The sequence below is a fragment of the Patella vulgata genome, chromosome 4 (genome assembly GCF_932274485.2).
Source record: "Patella vulgata chromosome 4, xgPatVulg1.2, whole genome shotgun sequence".
NCBI classification, from domain to species: domain Eukaryota; kingdom Metazoa; phylum Mollusca; class Gastropoda; family Patellidae; genus Patella; species Patella vulgata.
The window spans coordinates 13501523-13518783 of record NC_065882.2 but is presented as its reverse complement, the minus strand read 5'-3'; the positions used below and the strand labels follow the sequence as shown (position 1 = coordinate 13518783).

At 35.4% G+C, this 17261-nt stretch overlaps 1 protein-coding gene across 4 annotated transcripts in view; it reads right to left on the bottom strand.

Moving 5' to 3' along the window:
- Nucleotides 1-17261, bottom strand: part of LOC126819557 (neurocalcin homolog) — a 269509-nt gene that overhangs the window by 41623 nt on the left and 210625 nt on the right. Inside the window, exon 1 of one of the 4 annotated variants that reach the window (XM_050547700.2) lies at nt 10852-11349. The exons of 2 other annotated variants lie outside the window; for them this stretch is intronic. The gene's annotated coding sequence lies outside the window, so the exon portion shown is untranslated. Of the gene's footprint in view, nt 1-4049; nt 4310-10851; nt 11350-17261 lie in introns of those variants that run through there. One more of the 4 variants, XM_050547703.2, reaches the window with a different exon arrangement.

Sequence of the window (17261 nt, the reverse complement as noted above, 5' to 3'; positions counted from 1 at the left end):
CACCACTGACAAGGAGAAACCACGTCGGATTTTCCGGCGTGGTTCCCCCATCATTGTTGTGCAAGATGGAGGGCCAGACAAGGACAATATATAGTTGTTCGAATGAGACGGAAAACCGAGGTACCATTTGTTTACACATTCATGTAAAAATACCCTAGACAGTTGGAATTCGATATAAGAGTAGGCTGTAGTGCCGCTGTGCAGACAAAATGTGCCTCATAGCACACTGCATGGCATATGCCTGTTTTCATTATCACAGTCGTTACAGAAAAGTAGGGCATTAAGCCTCATTTCATTTGATTTCATTTCATAGACATGTCAAAGAATTTTTTAAAATTGGAATTCATACAGACAGCTCATAACTTAACCCAAAATCATTGTCCATGTCAAAAAAATTTCCAATAAGACTAATTCGGTCAATACCATTTGGGGTTTCGTCTGAATTTTGTGTTGACTGACATATAATACATTGTACGGGGACAAAGAACCTTACGAAAAGCCACACAGTGATCAATTGAGACAAGGGATTAAACATCTGCAGAAATAATCCTATCATTAGAAAGAGATTGTGTTGAAAGCGAATCTCATTATCGTGGAAGCTATCAACATCATAATCTCCTTCTGAATATGAACGTCAACAATCAGAACATACCTACGTACATCAATAACAGGCTACGATTATAACAGTCAACAATCTCTCAATTAAACAATAAACAAAGAATATCATTACAAAATATCATTAACTTTGTACACAATAATCTCTTAAATAAACATAAATAATATCATTATAAACTCTTCCGTACACAACAACATCAATTCACACAAGACCATAAACCAATAATAATTTCTGTTTCACATTTCCTTGAACATCAATCATTGACCAATCAGGATCTACTTATCACCAGGTGTTTAGGGACTATTCTTCGTTTGGATAAGAGAGAGAGAGAGAGGGAGAGAGATGGGGTTTTCAACGTCCACTCGACACATAGGTTATTTTGGGACTAACATATATTTCAATATTTTTTTCATTAATTCGCTTGCGCGTAAGGGTCTTTAGCAGTGGGAGGAAACCAGATGACCCGCAGAAAACCGACGAGGTTGGACAGATGACCCTACTACTTGTCATGTACAAGCGAGGAATCAAAATCACGCCACTTGACACAATGACAGACAGTATGATGCAACGCACATGCATTAATCATTCAGTCACACACATACACACACACACCCTGTTCGGATAAGACCAAGGTCATATGTGCTATGAGTGGGGGGTGGGTATAGCTCATTAATAATGGGTAGTATTCTGGAGAAGGTGGTCGCTGTTTATCAAAAGTCTTAATCCAAATTCGTTTCCATATTACTTTATATACAGTCGAACATATACTACATACAAACCTTGACTAGCTTTTCGTTATTTTAATTCTTCTCTGTCTATATAATTTGTTGTTCGGTCTTTTAAAGAACCTAATTTACATATAGATAGAAGGTAATCATTTCGACATATCAGATTAAAGATAAAATTAGGGATAATAAATTAATATACAAATTTCATTGGTTAAAGTTTCATAATTTACATTCAGGCAATCATTTCGACAAATCAGATTAAAGATAAAATTAGGGATAATAAATTACTATATAAATTTTATTGGTTAAAGTTTCATAGAGAAATATAATAATAGAATAAGTTAATAAGCTTTTAACCATAAAGAATGTAAAAACTTTTAACACTTAATTGGTACTAAACAATAACACATACTTATGGTAAAACAGCTACTTATTTATTTGGGCGACGTTTCAAAGAGTATTCTCTCAACGTTATCAAGAATACTCTTCGAAATGTTGCCCAAATAAATAAGTAGCTGTTTTTTCATAAGTATGTGTTATAGTTTATTGCTCTATCCAGTTACTAAATGCCTCTCAAAGATTATTAATTGCTCCTGATCATACTGTATTGTTAATTCTATAATCCTTGCTTGAGATGTCAATAAGCCTATTGGCACCCAAAGATTATAACACAGTCAAGAGCCTGAAGGCAATCACTTTATAGACTTTAAATCAAAATACTGACATATTCCAAAACAACAAATCAAATTTTTGCATTGTTGAATTAGGTATGTTTCTATTAATCAGTGCCATAAATTAAAAATTGATATTACCTGGTCGATGGTAAATTATTATTAAACAATTCCAATATATAGTGAATCTCCTACAAGATTTTCAAACCATTGTTGGCAATTGTTGAGAATCAGCGTAAACTATTGGGTTTCTATTGTCACGTAGTTTAAAATGGTCTGTCTAGATTAGGTGAAATGAAATGAAATGAAATGGGGTTTAACGTCCTACTGTTCTGCTCCTAACCTGGGCTAATGAAGACGGGCATACGCCATACAGTGTGCTATGAGGGAAATTTTGCCCGGGCAGCGGCGCTACGACCTACTCTTATATCGAATTCCAACTGCCAAGGGATCTTTTACGTGCACGCCAATATGTACACAGGACCTCGGTTTTTCATCCCATCCGAACGACTAGACAGCTGTCCTTGTCAGGCCCTCCATCCTGCATCAGTCTAGATTAGGTAACAAGTGTTAGGATTAAAACTGTTTACTTTCCCAAGCGGTATATGATTGTTATTTGAGGGATGTTTAATCCCTTGGAAAATATGAGTGGAATTTTGCCCGGACAGCAATATTCCCGCTTAATCTTCTGCCAAATGTTCTTTTACATGGACACCAACATTTAATGTCCCATCTGAACTACAAGAGACTGTCTGAACCTCCGTCCTGCACCACTGACAAGGGAAAACAACACAAAAAAATCTCAAGGAAATTTCTCAACCAACACAGGAATTAAAGCCAGCACCTTGGCTCTCATAAGGGTATTAAAGTCCAAATTAGTGTGAGAGAGAGAAGAAATAGGGTTTAACGTCCACTCGACACAAACTAGGTCATTTCAGGACTAACACATGGTTCAATTTTATTTCAATAATTCGCTTGCGCGTAGGGGTATTTATCAGTGGGAGGAAACCAGAGAAAACCCACGAGGTTGGACAGGCGACCCTACTCCTTGTCACATACAACCAGGGAATCGAAACCCCGCCAGTTAACTCAATGACAAACAATATGATACAGCGCAGCTAACCATTCGGCCATCCAGCCCCCCCCCCCCAAATTAGTGTGATGGACTTTATAATACATTAATTATAAGGTCCATGGTGTAATGTACATGAGTCAATACAAGAATGATTATATATATAAACTTACAAACTATTATATGATTATTATATAACATCATCACATCTTGTCATATCCTTCCTTGTTTAATATACAATACATCATATTCAAACCACAGAGAGAGAGAGGGAAAGAGATGAACGATTATGGATAGTATAATTTATAAACTTATAAAATACTACTATCATTATTATATAACATCATGGTGTGTTGTGCAGATACCCCTGATTTGTTGTCCATTGCTGTCTGGCAAGTTCATGACGATGCAAAAGGATTTGACCTTGGTAAGGTCGACGGCAGCGGAACCCAAGAGCAGTAGCTGACTGGAACCTGTTGCGCAGATGCTGTAGTCGGATGTGGCGCTCCAGGTCACGGTCGATTGGCAACTCTTCCAGTGGCATGGAAGCCTTGTCTCAGGTGAGCAATGGTCGATGGGGGTACATTAAAGTGTCTGGCGACGGCTACCTGTGAAGCCCCCTGATCCAGCATGCAATAGCTCTGTTCCTGTTTTCTTGTTTAAGGCGTGGCCTTTTTCCGAAGTGATGAATGTTGAAATTTTGATTGACATTTAAAATTTTAAAGGGCCAGAGTGCACAAACAAAGTTCATTACCGAGAACTGATATTGGGTTCAAACCCAGAACTCCACAAAAAGAGACCCATCACAAGTTTCACCTATGTGCCATAAGGTAGGAAAGCCCAAGAAAACATTTACCAGAAATATTTCACAAATTAGTCATTACGTTTTTAATGACTTTGAGTGTATATTCAATACATCATGTTCTATCTTTAATTCATCACTAATTATCAAACATACATACCGGTAAGTGGATTTCACTCGGCCAATATACCCAAGCAAGTATATAGTGTTTGTTGTCAATTTTTACTTATTTTATGCTGAACACATCTAACATTTATAGATTATTTTTTTATGCTTCGTTTGTTTTGTAACTGATTTCCAAAACAAAATAGTTCCTGAATTTTTTGTATCTGCCACATCAAATAAAAGGTTAATATCGCTGGATCATTGTAGCAACGAAGGGTAAATGCGATGCAGATTACCACTAGTTCCACTCAATTCCGTTAATTCGTATAGGTTTAAATTTTCTACGTTCAAATATTCTTACTGATCCATTTTTATCTGGCAATTGTAGGTAGCCTAGTTTTAAGCCAGATATTTGTGTGTTTTGTTTTTTCTACTGATTAATGTAGCACATTTGTTACAACAGTGACGAGAAGAACAGATTATATTTGTTTCTATTTCTCAATGGTATTCACTTTAATAAAAACAATACAAAATACCATTTTACTACGCATTATCCAAAATACAAATCTTTCCTCTAGTGTTCAAAAGTACTGAGAAAGAGAGAGAGAGAAATGGGGTTTAACGTCCACTCGACACAAACTAGGTCATTTCGGGACTAAGATATGGTTCAATTTTATTTCCATAATTTGCTTGCGCTTAGCAGTGGGAGGAAACCGGAGGACCCGGAGAAAACCCACGAGGTTGGACAGGCGACCCTTCTCCTTGTCGCGTACAACCGGGATTTCGAAACCACGCCAGTCGACTCAATGACAGACTTTATGATACAGCGCGCGCACGCTAACCATTCAGCCATCCAACCCCCCCAGATACATTATGGAATATCAGATAAAGAACTGGGATTTTTCACTATAATAGTTAAAACTAGATAATGTAAATATGCTAAAAATTTCAGTCCAACTGCTCCACTTTGAACCTAGATATTAGCAATTGATTTTTCGGCCTAGCCTCGATTATCTATTTTTTTTATTTAATCATCAATGAGCGCTGAGCAGCAGATCGGATTCAAATCCTGTGACAATCCGACATGTAAGATGGCATCGAGAGTTGATTAAGATCTTTTCATGTTAATAAATGTCTAATTAATAATTGATATAACATTTCAGGAGTTAAGAAGGACCTGCAATAGGCAGAATTAACTCTTACATAATGTATGTTTAAATAATGCTTTATTGCTATATATGGTAGTGATAATAGTGCATATTAAAAGGCTAATCCCATCTAGTCTTTTTTTTTCTAATATAGGTTCCGTATTTACCTGTGAAATCTATGCTTTTGATCGTTAGTAAATCTAGGGCGTGAACTCGAGTAAAACAAACATCAACCCGTGACCTGATGGTTGATACCAGTATATAATCATGTAAATAGGAATGTGGGTGTGGCAGGAAATAACGTTGGTTTAAATACATTCCTCCACATATGACTGTTAAAATCTTAAATGGGGGTAATCCACCTATATATTTCTTGATTCCATAACAAATCTATTAGTTGTTTTTAAGTGTTTAACTGCGTGGGTTTTCTCTGGGTCATCCGGTTTCCTCACAGTGCTAAAGACCGCTATGCGCAATTGAATTATTGAAATTAAAATTGAGTGGATGTTAAACCCAATTTCTCTATCTCTCTCTCTTTTTAAAGTTGCAATTGCAAATTTTCAAGTTATATTTTTAAAATGTATTAAAATAAAGCCTTAAAATAGATTGTATCCATAAATAGTCCTACCTTGTTAAAGAATATAATCCTATTAATCCTATAATTCGCTATTGCCAGTTGAGAAATTGGCAAAAATACCATTTTTAACTTCAAATTCCAATGTTGGAAAATGGCTGCCCCATGTTGTCAATAGCAAAACAGGGGAGGTAATTGTGTTGTTATTTCCTGTGTCATAGATTTTTAAGGGTGGGAATAATGCCCATGATCGTATAATAGTGATTTGATAACCTATTGAGCAAAAGACATAGAAATAATTATGTTTTGACTTTCTTAGAAAATTTGAAATTTTCGCTTTAAGCATCTACATTTCCTACATACCTTGAAACTTGTGAAATGAAATAAGATGGGTTTTAACATCACACTAGCACCAACTGGGCTAATAAAAACTGGAATACTTCATGCAGTTTCCCTTGAGGGAAAGTTTACCTAAACAGCAAAATTTCCGCCTACTCTCATAAAATACCAACTGTCAAGGGTTATGTTTACATGCCAACATGCCAACGACTATATGACCAAGTGTCTACGTAACATAGGCTGAAACCCCAGAACCCTGGTTTTTTGGGCTTACAAATCACAGGCAATGAATATGCATTATAAATGTCGAGCTTCACTTTGTACAAATGGAATGAAATAGGGTTTAATGTCCTACTGCACTGCACCGGCTGGGCTAATGAAGACAGGCATACCAGACAGTGTGCTATGAGTGAAACTTTGCCTGGATAATGGTTCTTTTATGTGTACGCCAATGTGCACACAGGACCTCATTTTTTTGTCCTGTCTGCATGACCACCAGGCCCTCCATCCTACATCACAGACAAGTGGGAACCATGCCGAAAAAAAATCCAGATGAACTTTCTCGGACAAGACATCATTTTGTACACACCCTTATATAATCAATCTATAGGTATTAGAAACACACCTGGTGAATATTAGCTATATCTATTGATATATATACCACTTATACCTGTATAATATACAATCAAATATATATACCTAACAGGTGCCCCCCTCTAACACATAACAGGTACTGTTCTATAGATGGTACAGGAGTATATATTACATGTACATGTATATAAAAGTATATAGTATATTACCAAAATACCTATAACCAAGATATAGCCCTCTATTGAAAATTTCTTTTATCTGCAATAAATTACTATTCTGATTAGTTTTTGGCGTCAGAACTTTTAGTTTTCTTGCTCCATCAAAATGGAACAATGTTTGAGTATTCATCAAAAGTGTTTCTTTTATATTGATTGTTTTAAATCCAGATTTATATCTAATTTAATTTTGTGTGTAGAAATCACATAGAGTATAATTTCAGTGTTGAATTAGCACTATACGAAAGTTCATGTCATTGTTATACATGCATACAAAATACTGCACTACATACCTGGATAATATATAGGTATCAGTAAATATGATTAGTCAAAATATTACACTACATACCTGGATAATATATAGGTATCAGTAAATATGATTAGTCAATATATTGCACTACATACCTGGATAATATATTTCAGTATATATGATTAGTCAATATTAAAGTTCATTGTGTGTTTTAAATCCAGACTTACAATGTACCTATGTTATATTTAAATTTGAAATCTATGATTGGCAAGTAGCCGTCACAGATTTCTCTCATGAAGCGACTAGTTTCGTTCATTTCGAGAGAGAGAGAGAGAGAAATGGGGTTTAACGTCCACTCGACACAAACTAGGTCATTTCGGGACTAACATATGGTTTAATTTTATTTACATAATTCGCTTCACGTAGGGGTCTTTAGCAGTAAGAGGAAACCGGAGGCCCCGGAGAAAACCCACGAGGTTGGACAGGCGACCCTATACTCCTTGCCACGTACAACCGGGGATTCGAAACCACGGCAGTCGACTCAATGACAGACTTTATGATACAGCGCGCGCACGCTAACCATTCAGCCATCCAACCCCCCCGTTCATTTCGAACTCATCAGGCAAGTGAAATAATGCAAATGTTCCCATTATAGGTCTCGGATGGACCTGTGCAGTGCTGCATCACTGGAGACTGCTAAAGAGCTGCTGTTATAAAATGCTTATTTGCATATACCCATTTGACTGTGTCGAAGGGTCCCCACATTCTTTATATGTTATATCTAATTTAAGAAATCAAAATATTTTAAGTGTGGAATTATCACTATCATACAGTTCATATTATTATTATTATACCTATATACATAATATTGTAACACATACCTGGATATATACCAATCAGTAAATATATATTTAGTCAATATCAAAGTTAATAACAGCTTATCAAAACACAAATACTCTCACTGAAGTACGAACACACACATCTCAAATTGATATAACTGACAATGAATGAATGACACAATGCTCTTGAGACCCTCCTTAATTTAAAACTGAATCATAATGGCATTAAAGCTCTAGTATAAAATCACCAAATATAGAAATGTTAAATTCTTTATGAAACAAGTACAGAATCTGCATACAATCTATGTAGTGACGTAGATATTTGTTAACAATATTTGTAATGCTAAAGTCAATTCTAACGAAGAGAAAACAGTAATATTTGTATTATATGACGTTGGTGTGTATTGGTCGTTGTATTTCTGACCTGTGTCAATATATCAGTACCATAATCTATCAATAAATATTAATAAAGTTACCAAGGTCTTTTGTTATTTCTGTCGTCTCACTCGATGATGATCGACATACCTCCCTCTTCCGTCATATATTACAACACACGGTATTCTAAATGTTTATAGAAATGGTAAGTATAGGAACTGTGATGTCTGTTTACTGATTAATCAATAAATACAGATCTAAATATACACGTCATCGACAGTTGAAACACATATATATACGTCATCGACAGTTGAAACACATAACAGAACTTTTACTTCAAAATATACACGTCATAGACAGTTGAAACATATAACAAAACTTTTACTTCAAAATATACACATCATAGGGTTCTTTAGGAGTGGGAGAAAACCGGAGGACCCAGAGAAAACCCACAAGGTTGGACAGGCGACCCTACTCCTTGGTTCAATGACAGATCTTTTACGTGCATGCCAATGCATACACGAGACCTCAGCTTTTTCATCTCATCCGAATGACTAGACAGCTATCCTTGTCAGGCCCTCCGCCCTGCGCCACTGACAAGGGGAGACCCTGTCGGAAAAATCCTGATGAACTTTCTTGGCCAATGCAGGGATCAAATCTGCGACCTCCAGGCTAGCGAGCCAGCATCTTGCCTACTTGAGAAAAGACTTTACCACCACTATCTCGACAAAATTCCCAAGTTCATTTCATTTCGCAATATATTCTATCAACAGCTAAAACATGTACTTCAAATTTAAACCAGCCAGTTAATTATGTTTACCTCGGATTAGCGAATTATTTTTTTCAAAGAAAATATAAATTTCTAACATCATCCCAATTTTTTAATATACTTGTAAATATTTGTTCATTAGCCGCATGAACTCCATTTTGGTTAAATTAATTCAATGGACGAGTTAATAATCCTTTATGAAGAAAACTCAATAAAATAAAAACACAAATTTAATCTACTGAATAAAAATAACCGTACATGTCAAACTTAAATAAAAATAGATTTAGATTTATCGATGCTCCGTCCGTCAATTTTCAATAAAATATTTGACTGCTTGCAATATACATCAATATATCCATGGATCCTCTAATACCATATATGGATGTGATCGTTATTGGCAATGTCTGGTGCGTTGACGTTAAGTGCTCTGAGTTTTTTTTTATATATATCCAAGACAAAATTAGAACAAAGCTAAATCCAAAAATAACTAAGTACTTACTACAAAACAAAAAATATTTCGCATCAATCTACTAGGCGTCTATCATATTGAAATGAGATGAACTGATGGTTTAACGCATACCGTACCAAATGGGTTCTATTACTGTGAAGGACACTTCCCTGTCATTTTTATTTTTTTTATGTCTAGGGAGGAGCCACGCTTACTAAGAATAAAACTTTCACACCAATCTACTATAAGCACCTAGATATAAAACTCTGAGAGAGAGAGAGAAAGAGAGAGAGAGAGAGAGAGGTTTAATGTCCACTCGACACAAACTAGGTCATTTCGGGACTAACATATGGTTCAATTTTATTTCAATAATTCCCTTGCACGTAGGGGGTCTTTAGCAGTGGGAGGAAAACGGAGGATCCGGAGAAAACCCACGATGTTGGACAGGCGACCCTACACCATGTCACATATACATCCGGGGAATCGAAATCACGCCAGTTAACTCAATGACAGACCATATGATACAACGCGCATGTGCTAACCATTTGGCCATCCCCCCCCATCCCTTTTCTTACAAAATTTGTATAAAACTCTTCAGCATCTTTTGCTCTCTATATCATGTATCAAGTGTAGTCGACTTTCTAGAATATGAACAGATCTTAAACATGCTGAGTCATAATGACATAACAAAATTCATGCGAGAAATTTCTGAACAAACTTTAATTGAAAGGATTTAAGGCTTTGATACTGCAGAAAGGATTGCGAAATGTAAATGAAATGGGGTTCAACATCCACCTTTGTTCAACCATCAGGGCTAATGAAATGAGGTTTAACGTTCTGCTCCGACTGGGCTAATGAAGACAAACATAAGTCATACACTGCAGCGCTACAGCCTACTCTTATTGCGTATTCCAACTGCCGAGGGGTCTTTTACGTGCACACCAATGTGTACACAGGACCTTGATTTTTAGTCCCATCCGAATGACTATAGAGAGCTGCTGTCCTTGTCAGACCTTCTGTCCTGCACCCACAACCTCAGGTCTAGCGAGCCAGCTTCTTACTCACATAGCCACTGTGGCTCCCTCAGGGTTAATGAAGACAGCATGCAATGTTCTATGAGGGTTCACATGTACACAAGATCTTTTCATCCTATACGAATGACTATATACTGTTCCTCGCAAGGTCTCCATCCCGCACTACTGACGAGGGGAAACCATGCTGAAAAATGGTTCGTTAGTGAGCCAGCCATTGTGGCTGCTATAGAAATATGAAAAACCTATTGATTCAAAAGTTATTTTAAATACATTACCTTATTTTCTCATGAAAACCGAATAAAATCCTTCAATATTCCAATATTATTAAAAGAGGCCTGATATTGATACAGTTTGATTAATCGACTCTCTGACGGACACAACTCTTAAATGGTAGAGTTCTAATGCTGCTTCAAAAAGAAATAACAAAATTATCCAATTCTCTGAATGAATAGACTTCTATACAGGCTCTTGTATATATCCTGGATCGTAGGTAACTTAAAACACTTCTAAGGCAAAAATTATCCAACTTTCTCAATAAATATAGATTTTAACACAATATCTCTCCTTGTACTTTGGATCTTAACTTAATAAAACACTATTCATACGCCAAAATAACAAATATCGACTGAACACCAACTTCTATTGTTGAGATGTTTCATGTAGCATTTATCGTAGTCTAACTTGCTGTCTATGATGTATTTGTGAAGTGATAGTTTATGTATAGTTTCAAGCAATGTTTATTCAACACTAATTATTCCAAGTAAATATACATATATAACCAAAAAGGTTTATAACAAAATCACCTGAACATCAAATTCTATTGTGGAGAATACTACGTATTCGTGGTCTAATTTATCTATGCTGCAGTCTATGTTTAGTTTCAAGTAATGTTTATTTAAATCCAATTAATCCAAATTATATATTCTTTTATGAAAATGCAACGTCTATTCACAAGAATTTCACTATATATAACTATCTATCAACCTATTCTTAGTCTAGTTATATATGTACTATGTCTAACTTATCTAAGAAAATGCACTTCTATAATTCACAAGAATTTCACGATATTTATCTATTCTTCTATATTGTTAAGTCAATTTTCAACAACAACAGCAACCTATTCTTAGTCCAAACTAAACACTTCCGAGTTCACCAGACATATTTATGGCAAATCTTAACAATATATATAATCCATTGTGTGAACTTTAACATTAAATGGTGTAGGACTACATGGAATGTAAGAAACGATGATGCCGCCCCACGATATTCAATTAGAGCTATTGACAGTGAGATGAAACCATCATGTGATAGAGATTCCCCCTTAATATAACATGTGTTATTCTTCACTAAATTAACACCAGAGCTTAAAATATACATATATATATATCAATCGGCAGGATATCAAAGGTTTGGGTGTGTGATACTTTGTTTGTTTGGTATTAAAGCTTCGGTTAAATTTTTCCTTTCAACTTTTTTTTCTTTTAATGTAATGAGTTGAAAATGTTGATTTATTTTTAAATTTTAACCAACTATATTTTATTATTAATTTCTCATTTACAAAATACCCAATAAACTAATAAAAAATTGCTATGACCGGTTAAATTTTTCCTTTCAACTTTTTTACTTTTAATGAACCAGTAAAGAGATCAATTAATGCTGATTTATTTTTAAATTTTAACCAACTATGCTTTTTATTAATTTCTCATTTACAAACTATCCAATAAACTAAATAAAATTAGCTACGACTGGTTAAATTTTTCCTTTTAACTTTTTTATTTTAATGTAAAAGATGAAATGCTGATTCATCTTTAAATTTTAAAAATCTACGTTAATTATTTTGTTCCATATTTCTGTGAACAGTATTTACAAAATATCCAATAAACTAAATAAAATAGTTTGTTTGTTTGGTACTATTTTTATAAAGAGAGTTTAGTTAGGACCCGTTCAATTTTTCCTTTCTACCTTTTTCTATTAAAGATACATTCTCGCGTACAAACTGGGTGATTTGATGATATTTGAACTAAAAACATATTCAAACTAATTAATCTATCAAAAATTTGCTTCAAATCCCTCTCAAAATATTGAATTTGCGAGGAAATACCCCAAGATAAAGAAAATCTATTTTTAGAAGCCATGTTTGTTATGTAAATTGATTGAGGGAAGGTCCATTTTCAGAATGTATTTGTCGTTACTTACTGTCAATTTGCCATACATATCAACGCCTAAGTAAATTCTTGGATTATCTTCTTCCCACTTCTTTTTCCACCGTTTAATTGCAGAGTCTTGTGTAAGTTTAAACACCTCAATATCCCCAAAACTGCATAACCATTCGATCAAGAAATAACAAGCGCTCCCTATGTCAAGCTGGCAGTTAGTGTTACCCTGACATTTTTGCCCAGCGCTTGCCCCATGGGTGTTTTTCATGGAATCCAGTATTTTTCTAGTAAGATTGGGCGTCTTTATTGGAAATAACCACCTGATAAATACTTTCGTCAGAATGTGTCTTTAATGTAATGTAATGAAATGCCGCTTATTTTTTGCTAATAAAGGCTGTTTAATTAGCTATGACCATTTAAATTTTTCCTTTAACCTACTTTTTATTTAATGTGATGAGATGAAATACTGATTTTTAAAAAAAGATCTTAACCAACCATGCTTATTATTTGTCTCATATTTCTATGCAGAGTATAGGCTTACCCACTATCTATACTAATATTTGTGACTGTCGTTTGTCTGTCTGTTTGTCTGTCTGTCTGTTCGGGGTTGGCGGCTACACTAGGTATGCCCCGAGTCTGAAATTTGGGGTATAGGGGTAGCTCGGACCGGGGAGTAACATAGGCCAGGTGGCGTCAGTCTACCACTTCCGGTTTCGGGGTTATGACCCCCGAGCGAAGCTGGGCATTCTTCTAGTACTAAATAAGACAGACCATTTGATTGCAATAAATAAAGCAGTTTACGTTAATAAGAGAAAGAGCGAAATGGGGTTTAACATCCACTCGACACAAACTAGGTCATATGGTTCAATTTTATTTCAATAATTCGCTTGTGCGTAGGGGTCTTTAGCAGTGGGAGGAAACCGGAAGACCAGGAGAAAACCCACGAGGTTGGTTTAGGTTAATAAATAATTCCAATAATAAACACTAAGAAATAAAGTATAATGGTGAAAAGATTACTGGATTCCAGTTCAATATGGGGGAGTAACTGGAGCTAAACTAAAAATACAATAAATTGATAACATCATATGAAGAATAACAAAAACAAACACAAATCACAGTAAATGATTGATATTCAAGGTCATCAATAATAATATTCCATGACCTTTGAACTATCTGTGTCTCTTCACAGCTGATTCATCCTCAGGTGTTGTATTTAAATAATTAACTAGCTGGTCATCTGACTGCTGGTGGCCATTTGTCTCTGTGGCTTCTGAATTCCAAGTTCAAACTATATAATGCTTAAATCACAAATCACAGTAAATGATGGATATTCAAGGTCATCAATAATAATATTCCATGACCTTTGAACTATCTGTGTCTCTTCACAGCTGATTCATCCTCAGGTGTTGTATTTAAATAATCAACTAACTGGTCATCTGACTGCTGGTGGCCATTTGTCTAAGGTTACCTCTGTGGCTTCTGAATTCCAAGTTCAAACTATATAATACTTAGCTGTGATAGATTTAACTATAGCAACAGGTATTGTGCAAGAGGTAGTATATTATTGCCCACTCTCTCTAGAACACCAGATACCACTATTCTCAATTGGCTTGCATAATGGGGGGGGGGGGGTTGGTTGGCCAAATGATAAACACGTTTGATCAAAAGGTCTGTCATTCAGTCAAGTGGAGTGGTTCTGATTCCCCTCTTGTATGTGACAAGGAGTAGGGTCACCTGTCCAACCTCATGGGTTTTCTCCAGGTCCTCCGGCTTCCTCCCACTGCTAGAGACCAGGGGCCAGTTTCACGAAATTTTAACCAAGACAAAATCAAAATTTTAGTAATTTGATTGGATAATATTAGATTGATTTTAGTGCTTAGCCAATCAAAATTGAAGTATCTACTAAAATTTGGATTTTATCTTTAGTTAAGATTTCGAGAAACTTATTGATACCACTTATTACTCTGAAATGTCTTGTTATAAGTATTGTGATTGGTGTTATGTATAGATATTCTTCCTAGAACACTATATACCACTTCCCATTCTCAAATGTTATAACTATAGTGATGGTGTTATGTATACATATGAAGAAGTCCAGGGGAAGAACGATCTAAGTCACATTTTTGTCTTTTCGCATAAAACAACGAGTGGGTTTAATTACAACTTCAAAATGATGTTTAATATGAATCATAATTACCAGTACAACAACTGACTTCCACTTTTCAGCCAAATAGACATCTTTATAAATAGTTTTTCTACCTTTGTAAAAAAAAAAACAAAAAAAAAAAACAAGAACAGTCTTGACAAAATAAGACTCGAGATAAAACAAATTATTATTACTTCTATTCCATGTAAAACTCTCAGTTCTTGGCAACATTCTGCTTTTAGGACTTTTTTTTTTTTTTAACATTTTTCAAGCCGCTTTTGCTTTTAGGACTTTTTTTTAACGTGAAATAAACATCAGAATCAATTTGTGAAGCTGACGAAATTGACTTCAGTTGATTGAAAGCGCTGCAATAATGTCACACAATTCTGTCAATCAAGAATGCGAGCTGTAATCCCGCTTAAGTCTCTGTAAATTTACCAAGAATAATGCAATTTACTTCCTGAATGGAACCCAACTAACGAAAAGTGCAATGAAAAGTCAGAATCCGAGCGTGATTAATGGAGATGTTTGAAAGCTGTTTACTTCCTCCGTCCACCGAAAGCGGTTTTATTCAGGGCTATAATTTAGTCGTTGTCGAAGCAGACGTACCCTCGTGTGGCTGAACACAGATTGCATTGATCTTATTAAGCCAAGGCCAAACCATCTTAATTGTTGGACTGTTCAATCTCGTGTATGCTATCTGAGTCATTGAAACTAATCTATCAGTATAACATATCATATTTTCAATTTAGCAGGTTTGTAAACCAATGCTAGAGATTTATAATAATTTCAATTGCACAATCAGTGAACTGAATTATGGACATAAATTTAACAATACAAAATGAAACAGTGTTTATCATCCTACTTTTCTGTACCAACTGGGCACAAACTAGGCCATTTCTGGGCAAACACATAATTCAATCTTATTTCAAGAATTTGCTTGCGCATAAGGGTCTTTAGCAGTGGGAGGAAACCAAAGAACCCAGAGAAAACTCACAAGGTTGGACAGGCCATCCTACTCCTTGTCACATACAACCTAGAAATCGTTCAGGAGAGCGACCATTTTGCCCGGCAGTTTCGGTCTGATTTTCACAAAATTCGAACTCAACTATCATTATGGTGCAACAGAGATATATTGGAAAGTTTTTAAAATCAAATAAAAATTGTGACCTCTAGATGTTTCACAAGCTAAAAAGATGAGAGAAATCTCGTCGAAACAAGCTGGGAATTGTACAAGGGAGCAACCATTTTGCCAGGCAGTTTCGGTTTGATTTTCACAAAACTGAACTATCATTATGGTGTAATGGTGTAACGGTGATATATTTGAACATTCTTTTTTTAAATCAAATAAAAATTATGACCCCTGGAGGTTTCACAAGCTAAAAAGATAAGAGAACCCTTGTCGAAGCGTTGTAAGAAATAAACTTTTGAGTAACTTATTTGTATTCAATATTGTTGTGTCATGTGTTAAGACCAAAATATAATAGTTCGATTGTATACCCTGGAATATGTTCAATAAATCATAGAAATAAATTCATCAATGTAAAAGTAATAAAGGAAAATGTCAATTCAATAGGACAATGTATAATATTTTTTGATCAATATATTGTCTCTGATTACGAAGCAAAAATTAACTATAAATTATTAAAGCCATTGATCTTGATTGTGCATTCACGGCTTAATACACCCAGACAATCTCAGTGATTCGTGCCATATCTATTGTTTTGTAGGTAATTGGATCATTTGGCCACAGATCACTAAAGATTTCCCCATTGACTTTAATGTTAATTCTCGTCTCTTAGACCGGCTCTAACTTTTCCCCAAATTTTCGTTGGGTAGAACGCTTTCTACCACAGATGGAGCAACATGTGGCAACCTCTTGCCCAAAAGCATGTATGAGGTTCTTCATGAAAAACTTGAGATACACAAGATGGAAGTAGAGACAAGTAAACATGCAATCTTCGGCCCTACATTTCAACCTAACCAACCTCTTAACTCTTGTATCCTTCTGCCTCAGAATCATGAATATTCACCAAAATATGGCAGAAAATGTATTTTCAAACCCTTTTCTTCCATTCTACACCAAAAAGTCAACAAAAATCGCCATGCAAAAGGGTGAAAAAGGAAAAGGAAGAGAAAGACTAAAAATAGCTTTGGCCCTTGTGTCGTGGGTGACGGCGTAGGAATATTTGGTGAGCTGTGTCCATTTACAAGAACTGATCATGAGTAACAACCCGGACAGCATCACTATGACTTACTCTTATTTTAAATTCCAACAGTCAAGGGAACTTTTATGTGCACGCCAATGTGTACACAGGACCTCAGTTTTTTGTCCCATCCGAACGACAAAAGACAGTCAGACCCTCTGTCCTGCACCACTGAC